The 14,964-nt window shown below is 43.6% G+C and overlaps 1 non-coding gene across 1 annotated transcript; it reads left to right on the top strand.

Annotated features, from left to right (window-relative positions):
- The first annotated feature begins 1,942 nt into the window (after positions 1-1,942).
- Positions 1,943-2,049, top strand: LOC141654291 (small nucleolar RNA R71). The gene has a single exon (XR_012547852.1). It is a non-coding gene; the product is annotated as a small nucleolar RNA R71 (small nucleolar RNA).
- The last annotated feature ends 12,915 nt before the right edge of the window (positions 2,050-14,964 follow it).

Below are 14,964 nucleotides of genomic sequence, written 5' to 3'. Positions count from 1 at the left end.
AAGACCACAAACTTCATTGAGTTGATCATTGAAAATCTCTTGCTTAGATGGAGACAACTCTCCCAATTTCTTCTCTTGGCCAATGAGGCCATCCTCTTCTTCCTTGGTTGATTTTGATGAGCTTTGCAAGCTCTCCTTGTCACAATTCACTTGCTCTTTGAATGGAGCATCTTCAATTTTCTTCCTCCATTGGAGTTCCGATTTCTTCCTTTCATCTTTCCGGCTATAATGATCAATCATGAAACATGGCTCATGTAAACGAGGAGCTCTCATGGTTTTGTCAAGATTAAAATTTATGCTTTCATCTCCCACTTCTAGAGTGAGCTCTCCATGTTTTACATCAATCACCGCACCCGCGGTGTGTAGGAAAGGTCTTCCTAAGATGATTGGAATGTTGGAATCTTCCTCCATATCAACAATGACAAAGTCCACCGGGATGAAAAACTTCCCAATTCGCACGGGGACATCTTCCCATATCCCTAATGGTGTCTTCGTCGATCTATCGGCCATTTGGAGCGTGATGTTGGTGCATTTAAGCTCTCCCATTCCCAACCTTTTACTCACCGAGTATGGCATGACACTCACACTAGCCCCTAGATCACATAAGGCTTTGTTGATCGTCGTGTCGCCAATGGTACACGGTATTGAGAAGCTTCCCGGATCCTTTAACTTTGGAGGTGAACTCCCTTGAAGTATTGCACTACTCACCTTAGTGAAGGCGATAGTCTCAAGTTTCCGGATCGACTTCTTCTTTGTGAGGATATCTTTCATGTATTTTGCATAGGCCGGTACGTGATTGATTAATTCCGTGAAAGGAATTGAGACTTCTAAGTTCTTTACAATCTCCATGAACTTTCCAAGTTGATCATCAAATTTGGGCTTGGCTTGACGACTTGGAAAAGGAAGTCTAATCACAATGGGCTCCTTCTCTTTGGCCTTGTCTTCATTTTTCTTTGAACTTTCTTCTTTTGATGATTCCCCTTCTTTGGGGCTTTGCACAATTTCTTCCTTTTTACTAGCTTTCACAACTTCATTCTCAACTTGCTCCTTCGGTGCTTCATATCTTGTACCACTTCTCAAGTGAATGGCACTAACCGTTTCATGTCTAGGGGATTACTTTGAGGTGGTAATTGCCCTTTTGTCTTTGTGAGCTTGAAGATGCTAGTTGAGTCAATTGTGTTTCCAACATCTTGGTGTGAGCTAGAATGTTGTTGATGGTGGTGTCTTTTGCTTGGCTATCTTTTTGCATTTGAGTGAAAAATTCTTGTTGATTCTTTTGCATTTGGAGGACCGCTTTTTGGACATCAAAACCTTGGTCATTTTGTGATTGTATGGATTTTGATTTTGGTAACCTTGGTTTTGATTGTAAAAGGGTCTTTGATTTTGGTTCCTCATGGGTGGTGGAGTGTATGTTGTTTGAGGGTTTTGAACATTTTGGCTTTTGTATGAGAGATTTGGATGGAACTTGGTGTTTTCATTGTAGAAATTTGAATAAGGGGTACCACTTTTGTAAGCTTGGAAAGCATTAACTTGTTCGGTTGTTCCCCTACACTCACTTGGGTCATGACCCAAAGTTCCACAATTCTCACATATCCCACTTGGGATTGATGAGGATGTCGTCATAGCATTGACATGATGCTTTGATGATTTTGAGTTTTCCTCAAGTCTAGCCATAGCTTGTTCAAACTTCAAGTTGATTGTGTCAATGTGAGCACTAAGTTGAGCACCCAATTGAGTAACGGAGTCCACTTCATGTTTTCCTCCTCTAGTAGCCTTGCGAGGTCTACTATATTGTGAATTATGGACCGCCATTTCCTCAATCTTGTTCCATGTTTGATTGTCATCAACTTCGGTGAACATTCCATTTGATCCCATATTGAGAATGTTCCTAGAATCTTCATATGAACCATTCCAAAATTGTTGCACTAAAAACCATTCGCTAAGTCCATGGTGAGGACATGAGCGACAAACACCTTTGAACCGCTCCCAAGCTTCATACAAAGATTCTTCATCCCTTTGCTTAAAACCCGTAATTTGAGCTCTTAGCATGTTAGTCTTTTCTGGTGGGTAGAATTTTTTGTAGAAAGCTAGAGCTAACTTCTTCCAAGAATCTATTCCAAGGGTGGCCTTATCAAGGCCCTTCAACCATTGCTTTGCGGTGCCGATTAACGAAAAAGGAAATAAGACCCATCTAATTTGGTCTTGAGTCACGCCCGTTTGAGAGATAGCATCACAATAATCGCAAAAGGTTTCCATATGAGAATGAGGGTCCTCACTAGGCATTCCCCCGAATTGGCTCCTCTCAACTAGTTGGATGAAGGCGGACTTGGCAATAAAATTACCGGTGAGATGTTGCGGTGTAGGAGTACCATTTGGTAGATTCTCCTCGGTGGGTATAGAGTGTGACGAGAATTTAGGCATTGTAGGTGGATTTTGTGGGATATTGTGTAATGGGTTTTCTTCTCCTTCTATTGCGAAAGGATTGACAAACTTACTAGTGGGTTGAACAACTTCACCAACACCTCTCAAATTCCTCCTAACAAGTCTCCTATTATTCGTCAAGGTTCTTTCGATTTCACGGTCAAAAGGTAACAAATCACTTTGTAACCTTCTAGACATGCAAAATATCAAACAACTCGAAAACAATTAGAACAAACCTTGAGGAGTTTTACTTCCCCAAGGTGAAAAAGACACAACTAATAACAATAAAAGAAATCTTAAATCAATTAAACACCGTCCCCGGCAACGACGCCATTTTTTATCGAGGCCATTTCGTGTTCACAATTAAGTATATGTGGTCGTTGGTCAATGGTCGATACAAAACACAATTTATACTTCACAAACAACTCTACAATTAGTAAAGAGGCAAGTAAAGGTCGGATCCCAAGGGACGGGTATTGAAATGAGAATTCTATTGTAACTAGTAGTGTCTAGGGGTGTCACAAATTGAGTTGGTGTAGAAGGTTATTAAACTAGAATAACAATGAAAATAAACTAGCAAGATGAATGAAATAAGGGGTGTAAACAATTGATTAAAAGCACTAGGGTGTCATGGGGTCATAGGGGAATCATGGGATATGATCATACAAACATGTTCTCAAATTATAAGCAAGCAATTATTATTGTGATGGATTGAGTTGGGTTATATCTTACAAACCTAGGAAAGTTTGGGTCCCGGAGCCGAATCGATTAGATTGTACAACACCTACAAGTCGACTTAATCTTTCCTACTCAACACATGCATGGTCTAATGAGACTCGAGTTGGGTTATGTCTTACAAGTCTCATTGAAAAGATAGAAGATGATAGTAAATGCAAGGATTCATAGGCTTAGCATTTCATCAAATATAACATGTGCATGAATTGAGATCAAAACAAGCAAGCAAATAAGATATGAAAGCATATTGATTTAAGCATGAATCATCCCCCATGTTGGTTTCCCCTAATCACCCATTAAACCCTAGCTAAGAGACTACTCACTCATTATCATGTTGATCATGCTAGAAAGGTTGTCAATCATACTAACATAGTGAAACATGATGAATAAATGAAAGTAATTAACAATAATTAAAAAGGGATTAAGAGATTATACCTACTAATGATTCCAATAATAAAGCAAGAATAATAGAAGTACTTGAATCCTAGATTGAGAGGTTGTCAATCTCCCAATAATAACCCAAATAATCTTCAATTACCCAAAATAAAGGAAGAACAAGAGAGAGATTAAAGAACTAAAACTTGGATTAAAACTTGATTAATACTTGATTACAATATTGAAGAGAGATTTGATTGATATTAACTACACTAATTATTGATAAGAAGAACATGCTCCTCTAATTAGACTAATGCGGTATTTATAGTGAAAATTAGGGAGGATGCATTAGGGTTAACTAAGGGCTAAACTAGTAATTACACTTTTTAAGTTGAGCAAGGAGGAGCCGGTATTTTCCGAGAGAAGGGCTTCTCTTTTCGTAGCTTGAAGAATGAAATCCGTCTTTGTGCAGAATCCGTGCGGATTAGAGTCGGGACGGCCGGATTTGGGCTGTGCAATCCGAGCGGATTCAGGAGAGGGACGCTCGGATTGTTGAGGGGGAATCCGAGCGGATTCCAAGGAGGGACGCTCGGATTGTTGAGGCTGGACGGACGGATTGTCTGCAATCCATTCGGATTGTTGGTCAGCGTCAATTCTTCTTCTTTTCTTCCCTTTTCTTCATAAATTCCTTGGGGATTTCCTTGGGGACGCAAGGATCCTTCCTCAATATTGCTCTTCTACTATGATATGTACAAAGGCCTTCTAGTCTTGTCTCTTCTTGATGCTTGGTCATGGAATACAATCAATTTAGCCTCGTTTTGCCTTGAAAATGCAAGATTCTTACTCCTTTCCTACCAAGGGATCAAAATCTCAAAGAATATGCAAAACAAAGAACTAAAGATAAGAAATGACCCAAATAGGCACTAAAAAGCATGGAAACAATGGTAATTCGGGGGCTAAATATGCCCAGGTTTTGAAAGATGGAACTAGGCAAGCTCTTGGGGCGCGATCCATGGGGCGAGCCAAGAGGTGCCTCCTGGTTGTTAAAAAGGTTGTTTAAAACTGTATTTGTGTTTAAATGACTTACAAGTATGATTTGCATGACTCGGAATAATTACTATTATGTTAGTAATATTCGTTGTCGGATTTGCAAGTTTAAAAAGCATAGTTTACAATTAAAAATGTAAAATGTTTGATTTGAACTAAATATGTTAAGTTCATTTCTTTGTAATTAGTCAAGTTTGTCATCGTACTCGGATTAAACCGACATGGTATAAAGAACCAAAGATGATTATGAATTATGACCAATATATTTACAAATGTAAATAAATGAGAAAAATGGCAAATAAAATAAAAGGGGGTTAAATTACCCTTTAATTTGTAATTAACCAATAATATCATCGAGTCACTGTGGACATGGCCCATCTACACGCCAGGCCAATCCGTGGGCGTACAACGGTATTTTGAAAGCCACGCTCGGCGGCGTAAGAATGCTTTCGACCGGATCGTTTTAGATCGGTTGGTTTCGTCTCAGCAAGGGTCTCGAAACGATTAGAGATGTTCAGAGTCGCCACCAAGCATTTGTGGGATGCTTGGAACCCGTTCGAATCCACTTTATACCTCGGCCGAATGAAGCACAAAGCAGGGTTTGACATAGGTACTAAAGATAAGGAATCGTCCCTCTTTAGCATCCTATCTCTAGAATGACTCTCGTACGCCCTGGATAAGGTCGTCCACTATCCATGTTTCTGAGTAAGAGGTGAAGGTACGTATTGGGAAGCCCATTAATCAGACACCCAATCCCGCCCGCGGTAGCGGTCTCTACTGATCGATCTTGGTTGGTTGAATGCAAAAATTGATAAAACGGTTTAAATGCATGAATGCGCATCCACTAGTTTAAACCTAACATGTGAGCTTTCTACGTCGGTTGATTTAATACAAGTATCAAGTATAAGATGTCAAGTTGGATTTATGGTTGATTTGCATACAAGACGAAAATTAAAAATTCATTTACCGAGTTAGGTTTATGGTGCATAACGTTGTCCATTTGTCTAAGTAAGGCATTTTGCAAATATGGTTTTTGAATGAGCAAATTAGTCATCTGATCCATCCTATAATCGGGTTAACCGAAGTCGGGATCATCCTAGACAAGTGCTGGAAGGGGAACAGACCCAGCATCAGGCAGCCAGAAGAGGCGCGAGCCTATTGGCGATGCAAGAGGGTCGCCCCTGGTTTGAAAATAGAAAAAGGAGTGGCCTGTTTAAGCGCGGGTCAGTCAACGATGGAAGACGTGTTATGACCATTGGAAAAGTTTTTAAATGGTGTTGAAAAATGGGTATTTGAACCCGTTTTGGTTTGAAAAGGCCGTTTAGGCCGCTCTTGTGTTGATTTGAAGAACGAGACTTGAATAGTCGTCATTGTTTTGACAATATTCGATGTCGGGTTCGATTTTGTAAGATTGACATGAATAGTTTTGAAAATTATTATGAACTAATTGTTTTAAGTTCATTTGAATATAATTAGTCATTGTTCATCATCGTACTCGGGTTAAAATCCGACATGGTATATGGAACCAAGGATGACTTTGTATTGATGACTAATACATTTGTTTTGAAAATGTAAAGAAATGATGATGGGCTTTAAAATACCCTTCAAAATGTAAATAAATGAGATAAAAGGTTTTAAATATCTTTTATGATGTAATTAACCAAATATTATCACCGAAACACGGATTAAACCGTCATGGTATTAGGAACCAAGGTTGAAAAATGTTTTATGGTTAAAACTTGTAAAAATGTCTTGAAAAATACTTGAAATGGTAAAAACCGATTACAAATATGAAATATAAATAAAGGAAATGAAGAGACCAAACACGGTTTGGACTTAGGGGTGAGGCAGGCTGGTTTAGGCGCGAGCCTGTGTGCTACGTAAGTAGCCTCTACCTCAACCAAAAATCCGGTTTTGGCTCATTCTTCCCATGTTTTGGACCATGTTATGCATGATTTAACATGTTATAGTCATGAAACATATGAAAACATAATAAGAGGATTTTTACACTCTCATACTTACATGTTAGGCTTATGGCGAGAAATCGACGTAAGTGTATCAACTCGTTTGGTCCGAAAACTCGGTTTAAAACCGTTTTGGTAAGTAAAAGAGTGTTTTATTAAGTTTAGTGATGGTGTAGTGGTCGAGATGATTGGTCAAGTGATTTAATGCATGATGACGGTACCAAACAATGTGTAAGGCTTGTGTTTACGATCGGTAGGTCGTAAACACGTGTCGGATTGTGACTTAGGAAGTCGAGTCGAGAATTTTAAGGGAGAAGAGAGGGGGCGGACGCTCGCATAACTTTCAAATGGTGGCATTTGAGGGGTATTTATAGGAAAATGAGTGGTTGTGTGACTTTTCAGCGACATGGCCACCTGGGCTGCTCAAAGAGGCGCGAGCCATGTCGCACGTCTTCGAGGTGCCTTGTCACTATCAGACGAATGCAATCATGATTTGTTCTATCCTAGGATTTGGATGAACATGTTTGGTACTTGACAATGTAAGATTCTGGGAAATCTTAACATAGAAGCATTTGAATGGTTTGTTTTTTGTGTCTGACTCGGTTTGACCCGTTGTTGGAGTCGGGATTTGAATTTTGAGTCGCTTTTTGGTCCGGTGTCGGTTTTGACTCTAGTTAGTGTCATTGCAACCCCGTCGTCATGCATTAAACAGTCCAGGTACTTTTGAAAAGTTTTGAAATGTTTTATTTTCGAAATCATTTTATGTTTTTCGACGTAAAGTTGTACACAAACTGTCGATCAAACGCTGCGATTTCTAAGCATGTTGTAGTCCGATAATCATCGGGTGTTTGTTGGAGTCTCAGCAGATACTGTGTATATACTGAGCCCCCAGGTCAATCGAAGATTACAACCTGGATACCCAAGCGACGTCGAGGCGGCTCGAAAGGATTCGGGCCAAGGACCTGCCGTCGGGAAGGGCGACGCCAAGGCGACTCGAGGGTACGAGCCAAGGTCCTGTCGTCGGGAACAGTTTAGAGTCTGTCGACTATCTGTGCGGGTCGTTTAAAGTCCGTTAGACTATGTACAAAGGCTCACCAGCCATAAGAAGGAGTCATACCTGAGGCATCTTCGGGATATGTCCTTGAGTCGTATCTTGTTTGCGGACAAAGGTCGCAAGCTGCGGGGATGAGTCGTACCTGAGGCATCTTCGGGATACGTCCTTGATTTGTATCATTGTTTGCGGACAAAGGCTCGCCAGCTGCATTGAATGTGCGTTTGTAAGGCCCGCCAGCCATGATGCGGATATGAAGGGGCTCGCCAGCCGCTGGGCGTATATGAAGCGGCTCGCCAGCTGCTGCGCCTATATGGAGGGGGCTCGCCAGCCGCAGTGCTATGTAAAGCTCGCAAGCCATGATGCATTTTAAGGCCCGCCAGCCATATGCGATTGTAAGGCTCGCCAGCCATATGCGATTGTAAGGCCCGCCAGCCATAATGCGTTGTAAGGCCCGCCAGCCATAATGCGTTGTATGACCCGCCATCCAGAATGCGTTGTAAGGCCCGCCAGCTATATGCGATTGTAAGGCCCGCCAGCCATATACGATTGTAAGGCCCGCCAGCCATAATGAAGGGTCGATTGATCGACCGTGGAAATAGCCGCGTTGGATGGGCTTGTTTTGAAATAGCGGGCTTCGCGAGGAAGCCCCCGACATCCTGTTGGGGAATCTCGGTGCTTGTATTGAATGTTTGTGGGGATAGCGGGTTTGAATCCTGCTACCTGCTTGTTTTTTGACAGACAGGGCTTTTGACGCCGCCGTGGAAATAGCGAATTTTGAATTTCACTATTATTGTTTTTGAAGTGACGGTTTTTGTTGCCGTCGTTGACATTTGAAGTAATAGTGGATTTTGAATTCTCACTATTGTTGTTTTTTTGAAGTGAAATGACGGTTTTAATCGCCGTCGTTTGAAATTTGAAGAAATAGTGAATTTTGAATTTTCACTATTATTTTTGAAATGACGGTTTTAATTGTCGTCGTTTGAAATTCGGAGAAATAGTGAATTTGAATTTTCACTATTATTGTTTTTGAAATGAAATGGCGGTTTTAATCACCTTTGTCGAAATTTGATGGGATAGTGAATTTGAATTTTCACTATTGTCGTTTTTTAAATGAAATGGCGGTTTTAATTGCCGTCGTTTGAATTTTGAAGAAATAGTGAATTTTGAATTTTCATTATTATTTTTGAAATGACGGTTTTAATTGCCGCCGTTTTGAAATTTGAAGAAATATTGAATTTTGAATTTTCACTATTATTTTTGATATGACGGTTTTAATTGCCGCCGTTTTGAAATTTGAAGAAATAGTGAATTTTGAATTTTCACTATTATTTTTTAAATGACGGTTTTAATTGCCGCCGTTTTGAAATTTGAAGAAATAGTGAATTTTGAATTTTCACTATTATTTTTTGAAATGAAAGGGCGGTTTTAATCGCCGCCGTTTTGAAATTTGAAGAAATAGTGAATTTTGAATTTTCACTATTATTATTTTTTGGAATGACGGTTTTAATCGCCGCCGTTTGCAATTTGATAATTTGTGTGGGAAATTGGGCCAAGCCCAAATTTCGCTGAAAAGGCAAAGAGACACCCTATTGAGGCGCGAGCCCTTTGGCGATAGAAGGGAGGTTCCTTGTTTTTGTAGAAAAGACGCGAGATCAGGCTGCTCGTCATTTCACTTCATCTTCTCCAAATTTTCGACAAACAAACCTAAAATCGCCATTGTTGGGCTTCTTTGCTTGCTTTATTTCGTGCCATTGTCAACATGTCATCTCAAGGTACGTAAATCCTCTTGAATCCATTTGATTTTGTTGGTTTTTTTCGTTGATTGAATTAGGGCGAACCCTAAACCCTCAAAAATTGATTTGGGCGTTTTTGATTGAGCCGTTTTTGAGTGAAATCAATGATTGCATTAGGTTAGAAACCTGTTTAGGAGTATAGGGGTGCTTTTAGTTTGCATTTTGGTCCCCGTTCCCGCTCCCTATGCTTGAAAAACGTGAATGAGACGAGGAGACCGTCTCGTTTCACAATGTCAAGTTTATTTGCTTGAGTTGTGTGCCCCACTAGGTCGTATTGTAGTTGGGGAGGACCGTGTTTGCCATTTTGGACCGTCGTTGGGTATTGTGGGCATAATTGGAATTTTTGCCTTTTGTGACGGTCTTATGTCTGACAAAATAAGCGTCTGTTTGAGCTCAAATTGAGTTAGTTTGCTTTGAATTGGACCTTATTGGTAATTTAGGTCACTTTGAGACGTGGTAAAATCACGTTGCCTCGTTGTGGTCGTGTTTTGAAATTTTGACCTGTTTGTGCTCAAATTGGCGCGAAATTGCCTTTTTGAGCCGTAGGAAAATACGCCATTGTATCGTGAACGTCTTTTGGGGTTGTTGGCGGACCTTGTGTGGGTCTTGAGGTGCCGTTTTTGTTGTTGTTGTTTTGACTCGTCTTTTGCTTGAAAAGAAGGGCGAGTCGTTTTTTTTGTGCGTTTTTTGTAGATTGTTTTGTTTGGTTGGGTTCGGGCGGGATTTCCCTTGTTTTGCTTTGCAGGTTTTTTTTTTATTTGTCCTTTTTATGCCGTCGGAATGCCGAAATTTCGGCTGACGTTCTTTGGTTGTTCTTTTGATTACAGGGGAGTGTTCGGGGCCTACCGGGTCCACTGCTGAGACCTTGGAGGGCCTGTTTGGGACTGGGCCGGTTAGTACTCCGGTTAGCGCACCTGATGCGATAGTGGAGGACGCTTCTGAGGAGGGGGGCCCACTGAGGAGGTTGTTAGGGCTGATAGAGCTGTTGAGGTTCGTGAGGGGCCCGTTGTTGGGGCTGTCGGTGCTGAGGGAGCCGCTGGGGCTCGGGAGGAGCCTGTTGTTGAGGTTGCTTGTGTTGAGAGAGCTCAGACAGGGTCTGAGGCTGGTACCTCCGGGAGGAGGGTTGCTAGGAGGAGAGCACCTCGGCCGACTAGACGGGAGTTGTAGAACGTCATTAGGGTCATTGAGATGCCTCATATCCGTCACGTGGAGTCTCGTGCGTAGAAGAGACAGAGAGCGGAGACGGTTGAGGACGACGCTCACGTCGCAGGTTGGGAGGCCAGACGGGTTACAGCTCCGCGGGGGTTGAACCTGCGGGCGGCGCTTGCTTGGGCCGAGGGTTTTGACGGTAGCAAGCTGTTGCTTTGGCTAGACAGGCACATCTCCTACCATGCGCACGAGGGCCTGGTAAGTTGTGCCACTTGGTCGAACTTTCGTCGTTTCTAACATTTTAGACCTGAATGGGTGTTCTGACGTTGTTTGTTTTTTATTTTAGGAGATTGGTACCATGAGGACTTTCTCAGGCTTCTCCACCTGTCTGGGTTTCTACGATGTTCTCCGAGCCGGTACGAGGGCGTTGATAGAGAGGTCGGCTTTGGGGCCGCTCTGGTGGCTGCTTGGCGGGATATTCACAGGGCTTCGATTAGGTCGAACCTGTGTCTGATCCGTGCCATGTTGGATCGGTACTGGGACACGACGTCGTCGTTCCACATGGAGTTCGGGGAGGTTGGCGTGACTTTAGAGGATTTTGCCATGATATCGGGCCTCCCCTATGGCGAGACGCCTATTGAGTTCTCGGAGACACCGGAGAGAGTGTCTTCCCCCGCGATTACTCGTTTGATTGGTAGTGTTTTGCCTGAGCCTTCCGACATCACTCCGTACTTGATTGAGAGCTCGTATGTGAGGGACCACTTCAGAGGGAGAGTGGTGGGTTACGCTCCGGTGCCGTTGGCGAGTCCGGAGGCGGAGGCTAGAGCTGACGCGCAGGAGGCGCGGTTGTGGTTGTGGTACTTATTGGGTGCCACGTACTTTGGTGACAAGGGTGAGCGCCTGTCGACCAAGGTACTTCATCTTCTTACTAACCTCGACACTCTGGGTTTGTTTGACTGGGTTACGCCGGCCCTGGCGAGCTTCACCCGGTACTTGCACGCTGCGGTGCGCCCGGAGGCAGTGGGGGATTGTAGTGCCCCTGCTTTGGTTGGTCTCGGCCTCATCTTGGAGGTACGAGCATTTTTGTAGTTTTTTGTCGAGTTTGATTTTGATTTTGATTTTGGCAATTTTTGAAAAATTGGCTGATTTGTGTGTGCTGTGTTTGGTTACAGGCTTGGTTGTATGCTTACTTCATCCCTCTGCGCCCGGAGACCACTGGTGGCGTCCCTTCGACTTACCCAGTTGTGAGGGCCTGGACGGTGGCTCGGAAGAAGTCGACCAAGTCGACTTACGAGGACTACAGGCGTCGCGTGAACGCCCTTCGAGTTGCTGACGTAAGTTGTGGTCTCTTACCCCCTTTGTTTTGTAGAGACAGATAGAGATAGAATGACTAGGTAGCTTAGAAAGCCCCCAATTAGCTGATTGGCTTTGCCTTGCATGCAGTTTGTCGGGTGGCCTTGGGAGCACTACACAGAGGTGCCGGCCGCCATCAGGGAGCGTTTGCGGCCTCGCAGCTCCCAGCATTTGTACCTTGAGACGGCGATCGAGTCGGTTTGGTACCTGGGCGAGCGCTTAGCTCGTCAGTGCTTCACTGAGACTTTCGTGGTACCGCTCGACCCGCCTAAGGTGTTGTTCCAGGAGCCAACCCCCGACGATGTTGAGGAGCACCTTCACGGTCAGGGTGGTGAGGAGCTGTTACTGCGGGAGGCCGACTACGACACCTACCGGTTGTCGAGGCTTGCCTGGTACCTGATCGAGGTATGTTTTCTCTGTTTTTTTTTGTTTTCATTGCCTCTTTTTGATAGGAGGGTTTGTTACCTTTGGAGTGGGCCCAAATTGTAGGGGGTCGATGCGTTGATGAGGACCCAGCCCCCAGTTTTCCGGGTAGAAACCACCTTTCAGGGGCCACGGGGCGAGGAGTTGCAGCTGCACCTTCCAGAGCCTACGGTCGTTTAGGTGACCGATGCTGGCATGGAGTAGAGGTTGACCGTTCTGAGGGTGAGTTCCTGGTTTGAAAACTCTTCCTCATTTATGTTTTGCCTTGCATTGTATTGAAGGACCTTCTTGTTTGTAGGTGTCGACCGATAGTCATCAGGCTTTGTGCCGGATGGCTAACCGGTGGAGAGCACTTGATGGTGACCTGGCTGCGAGGGAGCCTCGGCTTGCTCAGGTACTTTTTGTATGTTGTTTTTGTGTATTTTTGTGTTGCATTTCACGTTTTTAGATCTCAATGATCTGTATTGTGTTTTGCAGGGTGCTGCGGTTCCGGCGGAGCTTGCTCGGGTCCGTGCTGAGTTGGATGCAGCTAGGTCGATGATCGAGGCCCAGGGGTTGGGGATCACCAGTCGAGACCAGGAGTTGAGGCGTCGTGAGGACGGGTTGGGGAGCCGAGATGCAGAGATTGCCTCTCTCTGGGATCACTTGGCTGCGGCGGAGGAGCTCGCGTCACGATGGAGTACGAGACGTAGGAGAGTTTCCCGGAGAGGGAGCCTGAGCAGATGGTGGTGTCTGCTTTGCCCGCGACTCCTCGTGAGATCGAGACTGGTCCGACGGGAGGCGATGAGTAGTTGTAGTTGTTGGTCCGTGTCTTGGACTCTTGTTCCTACATATTTACATTTTGCGTGAGGCGGTTTGTATATGTGTTTTTGGATTGTGGTTTATTTGTGATTTTTGGCTTTTTTGTGTTGTGTTTCGGAGAAGCGCTGTTGGCTGTTAGTTCCCTTCTTGCTTTGCACTAGTTCTTGCATCGTTAGTGTAGAAAGCAGTCAACAGGTAGCACGTATGCAGAAACGTAAACACGTAAAAAGGCGTTTGATTGAAAACAAAATTAACCACGATGACTCGAAGTTAAAATTGAAATTTAAAATGATATTTTGAAAATTTCGCGACAAGTCGTCACACTTGGGCTCCTCAAAAGGGATGATTTGAAAATTGAACAATTAACTCGTGTGTTGAATTAAATTGTATCGAAATTGTTGAAATTGATTTGTGACTCGAAAAATTCAAACTCGAACCGTCATGGGTGAATTTAAAGTAAACTTTTGCGAGTCTAATTGATTTTTGATTTTTGTGAGATCAAGACTCAGATTTGTGAGAGCTTGAAATTTTGAAGAAAACTGACGTCGTGTTATCAATTTTCGAATTTTGAAAAATGAAAAAAAGCAAAAAAAATTCGGAATTTCGACTGACATGGAAACGATCCGTCACGGATCTGGGCGACTAGCCCTTCCCTCTTTTTAAAAAAAGAGAAAAACCCGTATGTTTAAAGCTGCGTCATGGAAACCGTGTCGGATTTTGTAAAACGCGAAAATGAGTAAATGTGAGTATGAGAAAACACAAAACATCTTGGATAGGGCCGAAGAGGCGCGAGCCCTACGGCGGGAGGTTTGAGGTGTCAGGAAGAAACACAACTTGAAAGGGACAATTCAAGGTGGGGATCCTGAGAACAGCCCCAAAGAGGTGCGAGCCAATTGGCGATAGAAGCCAGCTCTCCCTTTTTTCGGAAAAACGCGCTGATTGTTTTGTATAAATAGGGATGTTTGTGCTTCATTGTTTCATCATCCAAAACACGAGAAACATCTCTACAAAAATCTTTCTTCTTCTTCCACAATATTATTCATGGATGCTTTCGAAAATGTGTTGCGGTAATTGTGTCAGGATTTGTCGCCTCCCGAGAAGTATCAACTCGTTTGTATGGGAGTTGGTCAATTGTTGGTGCTTCGTCAAGTAAAGGTGCAATCCTCATTTCTTGAAGCATGCTCTCGGTTTTGGGATTCGAAACATCATGTTTTCGTTTTCCCGAAAGGCGAAATTTGTCCTCTTGCCGAAGAAGTAGGAGCCATTGGTGGATGTTCGGGTTGTGTTCCGGTGCTTCCTCCGACTCGGTTGTGTTATAAGGAGAAATTCCGTTCGATGTTGGGCTTGACAACAAGTCAAGTCAACTTTCTCCTTGCTCCTCAAGGTGTGGATATGTTGGCTCTTATCAACATCTTCTCAAACCGATTGGATGCCAATGTCTCGGAGGTGGCTAGGAGAAGGGCTCTTGCCTTTTGCCTTGTCCATGCATACCTTTTTGTTGATGCTTTGAAGAAGCAGGGGCCAAAATGCTATGGTAGCATGTCCCTTGTGCACGTAGTCGAGCAAATGGAGCATGGTAGAGATTCATCATGGTTGGTGCTTGGCGAGATCAACCAAGCTTTGGACAAGAAGGGCTCTTGTGGAGAAGCTCCCTTATTTGGATCTCCAAGGATCCTCCAAGTGTGGCCATTGGAGAGGCTAAGGTATGTAGAGCCTCCGGTTGATTCTTCTTCCTATTCCTTCCGTCACCTTACTATGAGGAAGAAGTTGTACTCGGATAGCTTCGCATCCACCGAGGCCAATTGGGCCGCGAGATTGGCGGAATAGGGTGGTCCTCACGTCCGTTGAG

This window comes from Silene latifolia, chromosome 4 (assembly GCF_048544455.1).
Source record: "Silene latifolia isolate original U9 population chromosome 4, ASM4854445v1, whole genome shotgun sequence".
Taxonomy (NCBI): domain Eukaryota; kingdom Viridiplantae; phylum Streptophyta; class Magnoliopsida; order Caryophyllales; family Caryophyllaceae; genus Silene; species Silene latifolia.
The sequence above is the reverse complement of the archived record's forward strand: the minus strand, read 5'-3'. Positions and strand labels throughout refer to the sequence as shown.